Genomic DNA, 13,001 nt, shown 5'->3' with positions numbered 1-13,001 from the left:
GAGAGAGAGAGAGAGAGAGAGAGAGAGAGAGAGAGACCAAATTATGTTAATACAGTACGACAGTTTTATTACTTACACCAACAATTACAAATACACAAATCATGAACCTTCGAAGACCAGATTGTCAAGCAGATTACAAAGAAAGGGACTGATATGCCCGATTATCAGTAGCTACGTGTACACTAGTCACTTGTGATAAACTGGAGGAGAATGAAGACAATACCACAGTCTTATGCAGCTCTGGTAGCACTGACCTGGTGTATTATGCAAATTCAACATACGCTTCTGATAAATATGGAACACTATTATGCATCCCACATATAACTCTAACACACGGTATTTCATTAGACTATACCACCAGCTTGCCTCCTGTGCTTCAGCTCGTGGCAATAAATGATCTTCGCCTATTTTTTACCAAAACACAAAACACTATTATAGAAGCAGATGTGCCCCTCCCTCCCTTCACCCCCCCTGTGTGTGTGTGCGTGTGTGTGTGTGTGTGTGTGTGTGTGTGTGTGTGTGTGTGTGTGTGTGTGTGTGTGTGTGTGTGTGTGTGTGTGTGTGTGTGTGTGTAACGCTGCAAGTCATTTTAATGCTGTCGAGTCTTGGTGGCCGGATGGGCGGGTACGGGGTGGGGTTGGTGGTTAGGATGGCCGGGTGAGCTGGGTACGTGGGTGGGGTGCCGGGCTTACTACACTGAGTGGGTCATGTACGGCACGTATATGTATGGGTTGGTGGATGGGAGAACACAGGTCCACTGGTGAATAGGTCAACGAGATACCGGTAAACTGGTCCATGGTGAATATGTCCTTGGGAAAATGGTCCCAAGTGGAAACTTTGGTCTAATGGGTAAAAATGGTCCCTGGAGGCAGCAAGGCCATGTGAAAATAGGGCCTAATAGGGATCTGGGGTTCCCATGGGGAGAAAACAAGTCCACGGAGGGAAAACAGGTCCATGGGAAATGTTATTCTAAGAGAAAATAGGCCCATGTGGGAACAGGTCAAAGGGGGAAATAGGTCCATGGGAGAGACGTCACTTGAGGGGAAAAAATGTCCATGTAGAAAATTGGTCAAAGGGGGAAATATGCCATGGGGGAAAACTGGTCAAAGGGGGAAATATGCCATGGGGGAAAACTGGTCAAAGGGGGAAATATGCCATGGGGGAAAATTGGTCAAAGGGGGATATATGTCATGGGGGAAAATTGGTCAAAGGGGGAAATATGCCATGGGGGAAAATTGGTCAAAGGGGGAAATATGCCATGGGGGAAAATAGGTATATGATGAAAACAAACCCATGGAAAAAAATACATTAATAGTGAAGACAAGGTTCCTGGGCGAAAAAAAAAAAAAAGTCCATGACAGAGGGTAAGTTCAAAGGTAAAAGTAGTCTATAGGGAAAATTAGTCCATGGTTAAAATAGGTCCGTGGGGGGAATGGATTCATGGGGGAAAATGGGTCAGAGAAAACAGGTCTACAGAGAAAAATGGATCATTTGGATGAATAGGTCCCTCTGGGAAAATGGGTGGGTGGGGAGATGACCCCGAGGCTTAGAGGGGGGACGGGTTTATGTGCTAATACCAGCTAATATTATTATCGTCAGGAATCATTTTGCTTTGCTTGTATTTTTACATTTACTATTCACTGTTTTGCTTAAGAAGCGTTTGGTAGCTGCATGAGTGAAGATATAAGTATGAACAAGCAATCTTATACACAGCTTAATCCCTTCCATCCGAAGAAGTATTGTTATTCTATTCTTGTAGCTCTACATGATCTTACTGGGCTCAGGATAAGATTTTTCTAGCTAGGGGAATTATTACAGTCGCTGTTAACCTCTTCACTACTAGAGGTGTGTCCTATGTGTAATCAATCGTCGGGAGGTAGCAACAATAAATACGTTATCGGACTGAAGGAGTCAACGCAACAGTATTTATGTATACCGGTACCGTCCCTGAAGCAAAGATGGGTCAAACGGAGCGGCACAACACTGAGGCAGTATTCATAACCTTCTTCAGGATAAGGTACGTTTGTCTACTCGTATTTTTTAGCTTTTATTTTAACTCACTCGGCTACCAAGCACTTTAAAACAAATCAGCGTGCATATTGGCCTAATGAGAAAAGGACAACCATAGGATATTACTTATGATCATAATTAACTGTTAAGGAGTCTCTAATCGAGGTAATTGGCTAAGACCCTTTACAAATATGGTCCCTGACGTCATGCAGGGTAGTGGTGGAGGTGGTTGCCACTACTAGCCCCACCCTCTCATCGTTTTATTATTATATACCTCACCCGAACGGAGTCCGGCGAGGTATAGATTTTGGTCCAGTTTGTTTGTTGTTTGTTGGCAACGTTACGGAAAAACGGCTACATGAAATTAAATCAAACTTTCAGGATATGTGGGCACTGGTCCCAAATGAAAGTGATTAAATTCTGCAGGTAATCGAGTGACCTTCTATCTACCTATCTATTGCCTGACGCCTCAATCCCGTACGGGGCGGCCACAAACAAATCGCCTCCAAGTCGCCCCGTCCTCCGCCATTTCACTGCCCCGCTCCCAACTCACACCCCCCCTCTCTCATATACCTCTCCACTCCCTCCCTCCATCTCATCCTCGGCCTCTCCCTCCCTCTCCCCCCCTCCACCTCACTCACATAATTCTCCTCGTCAGTCTCTCTCTCCATCCATTCCACATGTCCAAACCACCTCAGTGTGTTCCTCCTAACGCTCCCTATCACATCCACATCCACACCACAACGCTCCTTTATATCCTCATTTGTCAGCTTGTCTCTCCATGTGACTTCACAGACTCCTCTTAAATAACTCATTTCCACTGCTCTCACTCTTGACTTGTGCCCTTCCAACAACGTCCAAGCTTCACTTCCATACGTTAGAGTTGGTATCACAATACTGTCACGTAGTAACTTTTTCACTTCCATGCTCACTTCCCTGTTTCTTATCACTGCTTTCAAGGAACCAGCAACCTTTTTTCCTTGTTGTACCCTTTCAAGCACTTCACCCTCCAAACCTCCATCCTTACTCAACACACTCCCCAAGTACTTAAACGTACTCACATTTTCCATTTCCTCACCATGCAACCTCACTATACATTCACTGACTTCACCTCTCTCAAAGACCATCACTTTACTCTTCCCTACATTCACCTTTAGATACCATTTCTTACACACTCTCCCAGTCTCATCCACCAAGCCTTGCTGCTCCCCTTCGTCTTCACTTAACAACACAGTATCATCTGCAAACAACAGTGACCTTAAAAGGTCAAAATGAAGGCCACTATTTTCAGGGGGCTATAACTTGAAACCAGTTGAAGACTGAGATATTGACTATTTTGAACATACAGGTAGGCCTACTCGTAATATGGGCTTTCATTTGGCATCAAGACCTCTGACCTTGAATGACCCTGAGAAGTCAAACTCAAGGTCACGGATATCCAGAGGGCTATAACTCGAAACTGGTTGATGATAGAGAGATGTTTTCCATTATCATCACATAGGAAGTCCCATATGGGTTTATAATTGGTACCTTGATCTTTGACCATAAGTGACCTTGAAAGGTCAAACTCAAGGTCACGCATATTCAGAAACTCGTTGAAGACAGATATTTACTAGTATCAAGATATGTCTCACATGGGCTTTCATTTGGCATCATGACCTTTGACCTTGAGTGACCCTGCAAGGTCAAAAGCAAGATCACTGATTTTCAGAGGGCGTAAACGTGAAAACATTTGCGCCATTACCTTAGACTTTAATTATGTACTGACACTAAACTGCAGTAAGCAATTCAGTATTTAACAGCAATAAAGTAACTGCTGTCGGGCGAGGTTTGTTGTGCCTGGCACCACTTATTAAACCTGAGAGCACAATGGTGTCAACAAAGCCGTAATTTTGATGGTAATTTATAGAACACCAGTAACCTTTACATGCAATCAGCCTGCATCCCACATTGCAATGTAGTATATACAGTACCAATGATACAGAAACGCCAATGTCGATCATTATCACAGGCTTCACAATCGCAAATTATCCTCAACACGGTCAAAAGTACAGGATGGGGGAGTTTCTAGGCTTTCAGTTAGCCTAAAGCCCTTGGCGTAGTGTGTGAGGATATTGATTTTGTGTGGTATAAATGGTGTGAGATGGTGCTGTGGTGTTTGGTGTGGTGTAAGTTCGCTGAATTGACTGAAGTCTTCGGGAGAAAAGATCTCGTGTTCTCATGTTCGTAAATCGTTAATGAGAGGCAAACGAGCAGACCCGCTTCTCGAGATGCTCCTGCATGTAAAAAATGGTGTGTAGTCCACACTTCCGCGCAATCAGTTCTGGGAATACGGTCCTAAAGATACAGTCATACCACCAACAGAAATGCAAATGCTCATAACTATACGGCAAGATATATAGCCTACCGTACTATTACCGTATTTTATAACGAATGTGGAACCGATAGGGTACCGTACTGAGTATGATGAAGAGAGAGAATCTCGAACAGGTACCGGTACGCTACTGTAGCAGTAATATGTCTACGAAAAAACAAAACACTTTCACTGCAAGTCCGTCTAATCTACTGGTCTACAGTAATCACGAAGAAAGCAAAGGTCAGTCCGTATCATCTAAATTAACCTTACCGGACAAGCTGGTCCTGCAAAAACCCGTAACAATCCAGCCTGGTATATACTCTGAGTCTTACAGGGTTGTTTTCTAGCTGGCTTTGAAGATTTCGTAACACACCTTCCTTAGCCATTTATTCTACAAATTATAACACAATACCGTAATCTCTTGCGTTACTGATGCACACTACTACATGTCCATATTAATGCGATATAAATACAACCGTTAACGTAGCTACAGGGAAATAATTTAGGTGAAAATGAATATGGAAAATAAATCACCATGCATAAGGTGCTACGAAGCCTCTTAGACCTATGTCCCTTTACAATACGACTCAAGTTTCTGTCCACTCCCGCCCCTATCCCTCCCTGGCTGAAAGGTGGTGATAGCCAGGGATCCACACCAAATGACGACTGGCGGTTCAAAGCCTAACAACGACCACATTACCACTGAATCGTATTCTAAGTGGCTTTGGAGATTTCGTAACGCTATTTCCCTTGCGATTTATCCTGCACTTTTACACCTCAGTTTCCATTTGTAAGCTACTGACGCAAGCTATGTCGATATTTATACGGTACTATGCAAATGACATGTACGAGAACGTTAGGCAAATAACAGGTATGTAAAATAAATCGCATAAGCCTAGTTGTTACGAAGCCTCCAATACCAATGTCATTTAGAATATGTGGGCAGCATTTTTGACGGCACGGGGAGCCTCACAGCACCCCTTCCCTTACTATTTATTTTGTGCTTATACTTCATCTTAATACTCTACTGCATGCTGACTACAGCCTGTTAAAATTAACTAGTTTGCATCAGAAACATACAACTGAATATAGAGGTTTAATGTGCAGAATAAACCGCTAAGAAAGAGGTGTTCCCTAATCTTCATCGTGACTACGAGTGTTGTTGCCATCAATACACACTCTGTTTACGCGAGACTGGGGCATAACAAAAACAACAGTATCGCGTTAGCTGCCCCGTAATCTTATCTTATCTACGGCCACAGGTTTTATCTATTACTCAGGCCAAGAGGCAATAGGCTAGCTGGAGAATGAGCATATGCGCTGCAGGCCTGAGCCGCGTTTTCGCGACCTTTAAAAGTCAAGATATTTTGACTAACCTTGATATCGTATATTGACTATCGTGCTGATACTCGTTTTCGCGAGTACCCAAAAGAGAAGACAATTTTGAATTTTGAGCATGACTAGTCAAGATTAGTCAATGTTCCTCCCGAGGTATTTTGACTGATATTGACTTTTCATTTGTAAACAAACCCAGCGCTACCGAAGTCGATCCAAACTCGTGAGCGAAGAAGAAAGAGCTTGTGGCCTATTCAGACGTAAATGTGGTCCCATATAAGTTTATTTGAAATGAAGAATTCAAATTTGCTGTCAGCTGATACTTGTGGTGGCGCCAGCTAGCAGCAACTTTAGTGAAAGTTTTTCATTTAGGCTACGCCCATCGAGGCATAAACGTGGTCCCATATAAGGTTACTTGACATGGCTAGTTACATTTATAGCAAACTGTCTGAAACAAGAGCATCACCGCAGGTCCCTTGATGCTACCACAACGTGAGGGTCTTCAGGATTCTGACAATTTTACCTTGTGTCCAACAACAATGGTACAGCTGCCCTTTCATCTGATTCCAGAATTTCAAGCAAAAGCACCGTCTGGTCGATCACATGACGAATAACATCATTTAATTCCTCTACTTGCAGAAAATCTCCCAAGGCAGCCATATGACGCGCGAACGAATGTTTATAGATGGTTCTGATGTAAAGGCAATACATTCTTGCTGACCCGTTTTCGCGACACTCACTTGAAACTCAATATCAGTCAAAATGGATATCAAGATGACCTTGACATGAAAATGTCGCGATCTCGAGAACGCGGCTCAGCATGCGACACTACCAACCCACAACTATTGTCACAAATTATCAAGCTGATAATAGGCTCCCCACTGGCCATTCCTTTCGTGGTAGTAAAGACAGGAATGCATGATACTGTACTTCCAAGTATCAAGGTCTGCAAACACCCCCCCCCCCAGTAAAAAAAAAAATCTACACGATTATATTGTTAGCGTGGTGGACTGAAGAGGTGAGACAGGCTGTGGCACAAAAGAAGAAAGCATACAATGAATGGATGAGAAATAGGGGCGTGGAAGAAGTTGAGAGGCGGAAGAGAGAGTTATATGTAGAAAGAAAGAGAGAGGTGAAAAGATTAGTAAGGGAGAGTAAGAAGAGAGTGGATGAGGAATTTGGAAGGAATCTGAGTGTAAAGTGGAGGGACTGTAAGAAAATGTTCTGGAAGGAGGTGAAAAGAGTAAGACAGGGTGGAAGTGAAGTTAGCAGGGGAGTGAAAGATAAAAATGATAGATTACTAGTGGAGAAGGGAGAAAAAGTGAGCAGATGGAGAGAACACTTTAAGGAATTGTTGAACATAGAGGATGGAAGTAATGCGATTATAAGTGGCTGGGGAATGGCTGGGAGAGGGAGGGAGGTGAGAAGACATGAAGAAATCAGTAGGATAGAAGTTGTGGAAGCAATGAAGAAAGTTAAATCGGGGAAAGCCCCAGGAATTGATGGAGTGTGTGGTGAAATGCTGAAGCATGGGGGAGAGATAGTAGTAGAATGGATGTGGAAGATGTGCAGATTGGCCTGAGAGGAAGGTAGAGTCCCGGAGGATTGGAAGTCAGGTATAATTATTCCCTTGTACAAAGGAAAAGGGGAAAAAGAAGTGTGTGGTAATCATAGGGGCATTTGTCTTCTTAGTATAATAGGAAAAGTGTATGGTAGGATACTTATTGACAGAGTTAGAGAAAGAACAGAGAAATTAGTTGGAGAAGAACAGAGAGGCTTTAGGAAGGGAAGAGGTTGTGTAGATCAGATATTCATTCTTAGATCTTTAGTGGAAAAGTTTCTAGAGAAGGGAAAGAAGTTGTATGCGGCTTTCATGGATTTGGAGAAAGCATATGACGGTGGATAGACAAGGATTGTGGAAAGTGTTAAGAATATATGGAGTAGATGGGAAGTTGCTGAATGCTGTGAAGAGTATGTACGATGGTGCAAAGGCTGCAGTGCGTGTGGATGGTGAACTAAGTGAATTTTTCTCTTTGAAAGTTGGGTTGAAACAGGGATGTGTCATGTCTCCATGGTTGTTCAATCTGTACATGGATGGGGTAATAAAAGAGGTAGGCTACAAGGTAGGGTAGTGGATGTTGGAGTGGCCCTGGTGAGAGAGGATAGTGTTTGGAAACTCCCTGTACTGTTGTTTGCAAATGATACTGTGTTGTTGAGTGAAGACGAAGGGGAGCAGCAAGGCTTGGTGGATGAGTCTGGGAGAGTGTGTAAGATACGGAATCTAAAGATGAATGTAGGGAAGAGTAAAGTGATGGTCTTTGAGAGAGGTGAAGTCAGTGAATGTAGAGCGAGGTTGGATGGTGAGGAATTGGAAAATGTGAGTACGTTTAAGTACTTGGGTAGTGTGATGAGTAAGGATGGAGGTTTGGAGGGTGAAGTGCTTGAAAGGGTACCGGTACAGCAGGGAAGAAAGGTTGCAGGTTCTTTGAAAGCAGTGATAAGAAACAGGGAAGTGAGCATGGAAGTGAAAAAGTTACTACATGACAGTATTGTGGTACCAACTCTAACGTATGGAAGTGAAGCTTGGACGTTGTTGGAAGGACACAAGTCAAGAGTGAGAGCAGTGGAAATGAGTTATTTAAGAGGAGCCTGTGGAGTCACATGGAGAGACAGGCTGACGAATGAGGATATAAAGAAGCGTTATGGTGTGGATGTGATAGGAAGCGTTATGAGGAACACACTGAGGTGGTTTGGCCATGTGGAGAGGATGGAGGGTGAAAGACTGACGAAGAGAGTGTATGTGAGTGAGGTGGAGGGGGGGAAGAGGGAGGGGGAGGCCGAGGATGAGATGGAGGGATGGGGTGGAGAGGTATATGAGAGAGGGGTGTGTAAGTTGGGAGCAGGGCAGTGAAATGGCGGGGGACAGGGCGACTTGGAGGCGATTTGTTTGTGGCCACCCCAAACGGGATTGAGGCGTCTGGCAATAGATAGATAGATAGATGATAATGATCCCTATTTTGTACCGTAGGGACCAGCACAATAAACCACTGCAAATAGTAAAGTGAATACGAAAGGCTACTGGAGCACAACAAATATCATACCTAACACTAAATTCACAATAAGTTTATAGTGGAAGATATTCGTCAGTTGTCAACTTGCCAAGAAAAAAAAAAGGGGGGGGGGAGGGAGAACAAAGCTGAGACGTTAAAACATCCTCTAGCATGGACGGCAGGCATCCCTCTAACATGGACGACAGGCATCCCTCTAACATTGACAAGCTACATCATACTAGGTCATTTACTCATCAGTCAAGTCTTCCCAGAAAATGTTCGACTCCATCACTGAGTAGACTATACCGGTACACTGCAAATTACAGTTTCATATATAATGAGATACACAAAAAAATAGTGCCGTACAATAAAAGAATGTTACTTTAAGACTTTATTACCGTAAACAAAGTGTATCGGTACAAACTTCCAAGAAACTATAAAAAAAAGGAACTTCAGTATTCGCTGAATCAGTAATGGTACACACTAGTAAAGCAACCGGTGGCTACATTATCCTGGAGCCACACCCGAGCAACACTTAACAAAATGTCCTTACGACACCTTCCTAAGCTTTCAATCCCTGGCCACTCTCTATATCATTATCCTATATCATTACTGGTCGCTGCTGTCACCGACGCAAACTCGGACATTTACACACAAGCCGAGCAAAGTCATAAGAAGGTTCCTCCTGGACGCCAACCGATGTCCCAAGCATCCACGAACTGCCCTGCCCCGCCCCTCCCCAGTACGGTGCCCCTCCAGCGTCACAGCTACACCGCGCCAACAACACCGTTGCCACATCTATCCTGCAGTACGCTATATACCGGTAGATGCCAATATTCGTGAGATACTCGTAAATAGACTAGACTCATTCAGATCAAGGACATCAAATTATTACCGGTACGGTACATTAAAGTAGCCTGAAGGAAATCCTAGACGGTTGCAACCAGAAAAAGAGAACGTATGATCTCTGCCCACCTATCCAAACCGCTTTCCTACTCCACACTCCCCATTCCGTGTCACCCCTACATACACCACCACACCCCCCTACCCAGTTACCCCCTCCACGCAACACAACCCCAACACTACCGAGTTCCCTTGACAACGAACTCCGTATGGTACGGTACGTCACTCGCCCACTACCTACACAGCAAGACTGAGCAGGCTACGGAAGCAAGAGGAAAGGGGAGAGGAGGTGGGGAGAGAGCTCTTGTCAGAAGATGTGTCAGACATATGATAATTCAGGCAACTCACTGGACAAAATGGTAACAACTCAGAACGGTGTGATCTACAGATACAGCTACACCAAACGACTAACACAGCAATAAAAACAAATTCACACCAGAAAAATATATACAGTACTGCCAAGCCAAACTAAAATAAGAGAGAGGATTGTGAGCCGCGATAAGCCAGAAGGGGGGAGGGGGGGAAATGCCATATCAGTAGTGACGTCATTCATTGAGTGACGTTGCCTACCCGGATAAATCCCGCCCTACTCACTATTCCTCCACTGCCAGCACACACACACACACACACACACACACACACACACACAGGTGACGGACTTTACAAATTAGGGGAGCCTAAATTTGGAGGGGGGGGGGGACTACTACACAATACGCACACACTGAACAAACTCATAATTCAAATGGGAGGGAGCCCGGACCTCTCCGTACACACACACACACACACACACACACACACACACACACACACACACACACACACACACACACTACTTCACTATGACGATGTATGCCGTACTTCGTTTTATTCTTGTCACCATCAGACGATTATTTTTTTTCAACTTACGGGTCTGGCGGGGGAGAGCTAAAATACAATCGGTTGAAGACAGACTACGTCATCAAATTCATACTGTGTTCGCAAATATAGGGCCGTATTCTACGCTGCTATGGAGATTTCGTAACACCTCTTCCACAGCTATTTATTCGACACTTTACACGTCAGCGCACAGCTTTAAGCCTAAAAAAAAAAAAAAGTTAACTAGACGAAGTAGCCTGCACATACCAGAACACATGATGTTCAACGTATGTGGTAAATTTTATCATTACTTCCGCCAAGAAGGTTATGTTTTTGCCCGTGTTGGTTTGTTTGTTAGGAGGATTACTCAAAAAGTTATGAGCGGATATTCTTGAAGGGGTAGGGTTTGGCCCAAGGAACAATCCATTAGATTTTGGTGATGATCCGGATCATCATCCGGATCCATGAATTTTTTGTTTGTTTATCCCACTGAGCTCTATAGTATGGAGAGGCTTTCTCATGGTGTGCCCGCCACCAGGGACCCTGGGAGGCGCAAATGATGTTTATGCAGTGCACCCAACGCCCGCGCCTTCTGAAATCAGCCTATGGATTCGGAAAATATACTGCCATAGTCCACTGCGCAGCTAAAATACAGTGCCATGGTCCACTGCTCAGCGTATGTAAACGACAGCGAAACAGAAACAGCAAGCTAAGAACAGTTTTCCAACTGCATTACCATGATGGTGGCGACGAGTACGGGTGTTTCAATGTGGCGGCCAAAGTCACGATCTCTGCGGAAATAGCCCCTTCATACTATAGAGCCCAGTGGTCTGTCCACACGATAGCTATCTCCAAAAGTTCTCAATGAATTTCAATGAAATTCTTTGGATGGGTGAGACATGGGCCATGACAGAACTTATTAAATTTGGGGGGCGGCTCAAGATCCGGATCCTATAATAGCATTGGCTGAGGTATGCGTCTTTGAGTGCTTTCCGGTTTTACTTCATATCGCGTCGGTGGCAGAGTTAAACTGAGATCTCGGGTTGCAAAGTTTGCGTTAGCACAGCAGGGTTGGTCAGATGCCTTTCTGTCATTTAACGCATTCAAGGACGTAGGGCGGCGTAATTACGGCTTAAATGATTTGGACTAGTCTGTTTCCTTTCTGAGCCACTAAAACTGTAAATTATCGTTACCCTTATTACTTCTTTGGGTTCATATCGGCCTATCAGATGTGGGTAGGGTCTAGCTATATTATGTGAATGACAATGTCCAGGTTATCACCCAAAGTTTGGAAATCACTACTGCAACAATTTTTGAAAATGGAACTTTTTTTTTTCTTTTTTTTATCTACAACCCAATGAATCAGGTTCCAGCAGGAAATGAGGCTCCAGCACTGGATAGGGTTGCTGTCCCCGGGCACCGGGTCTGAACAGGGGCCAAGGCTATCCTCCTCACTGACTGTGTGTGTGTGTGTGTGTGTGTGTGTGTGTGTGTGTGATTAACGAGTGTGTTGGTAGCAAATGGAGTAATTAACCCTTCAATACGATTATGATAATTGTCAACTACTGACGATTTTAATTAGTCGCTGGCGACTGCAAGAATAGCCAAAGGTTAAAGAAAACTAAATACAACCCTTCTAATCCTAATCTTTCCAGAGATGAATAAAATCGCCTGGAGAGCAGTTGAAAAAAAATAAATAAATAAATTCTCGTGGTGACAAGACTAAACAAGATCCAACGTATTCATTGGAACTTACAATGAATACGGTACTGAACTGTATATGAATTATATACGGTGTATCTATATATCGTATATGTATATATATTAATATATAATGCGTATACATTATATATATATATATATATATATATATATATATATATATATATATATATATATATATATATATATATATATATATATATATATATATATATATTTATATATAAATATATATATAGAGTATACAATATATATATATATATATATATATATATATATATACTGTATACGCATTACATATATATATATATATATATATATATATATATATACTGTATACGCATTACATACATACATATATATATATATATATATATATATATATATATATCACTCATCAGCTGTTAAGTGTCCACTGCAGGACCGGCCTATCCCTACCGAAGTGGGGACGACACAGCCAATTTATCTCTACCAAGTGGCTTAGGCTGTCTAGTAGAGACTGTATATAGGGTGAGAAGTGCTTGTAAGTGTAACTGTTGTATTGGAGTGGCTTTGGATGTGTGTGTAGTCTGTGAATAAAGTGTAATCGGCCCGCGCAAGCCGACTGGGTGCAAGCATACTTTATATTATGCGACACTGGTTCAATTACAGCACCCCTTGTGTCCGCCAATGCAGTACGTGGCCAGAAGAACGCTCCCAAAGTTTATTACCCTGGCGGGGCGCGAACCCTCGTTCTTCAGTGTACGAACGCACACTTTACCACTGTACCA

The 13,001-nt window shown here is 43.2% G+C and overlaps 1 protein-coding gene across 1 annotated transcript in view; it reads right to left on the bottom strand.

The window, feature by feature from the left end:
• Nucleotides 1–13,001, bottom strand: part of RhoGAP1A (Rho GTPase activating protein at 1A) — a 514,749-nt gene that overhangs the window by 499,754 nt on the left and 1,994 nt on the right. The window lies entirely within an intron of this gene.

Source organism: Coenobita brevimanus, chromosome 24 (assembly GCF_032717465.1).
Source record: "Coenobita brevimanus isolate Jiangsu-jjx chromosome 24, ASM3271746v2, whole genome shotgun sequence".
NCBI classification, from domain to species: Eukaryota; Metazoa; Arthropoda; class Malacostraca; order Decapoda; family Coenobitidae; genus Coenobita; species Coenobita brevimanus.
The sequence above is the reverse complement of the archived record's forward strand: the minus strand, read 5'-3'. Positions and strand labels throughout refer to the sequence as shown.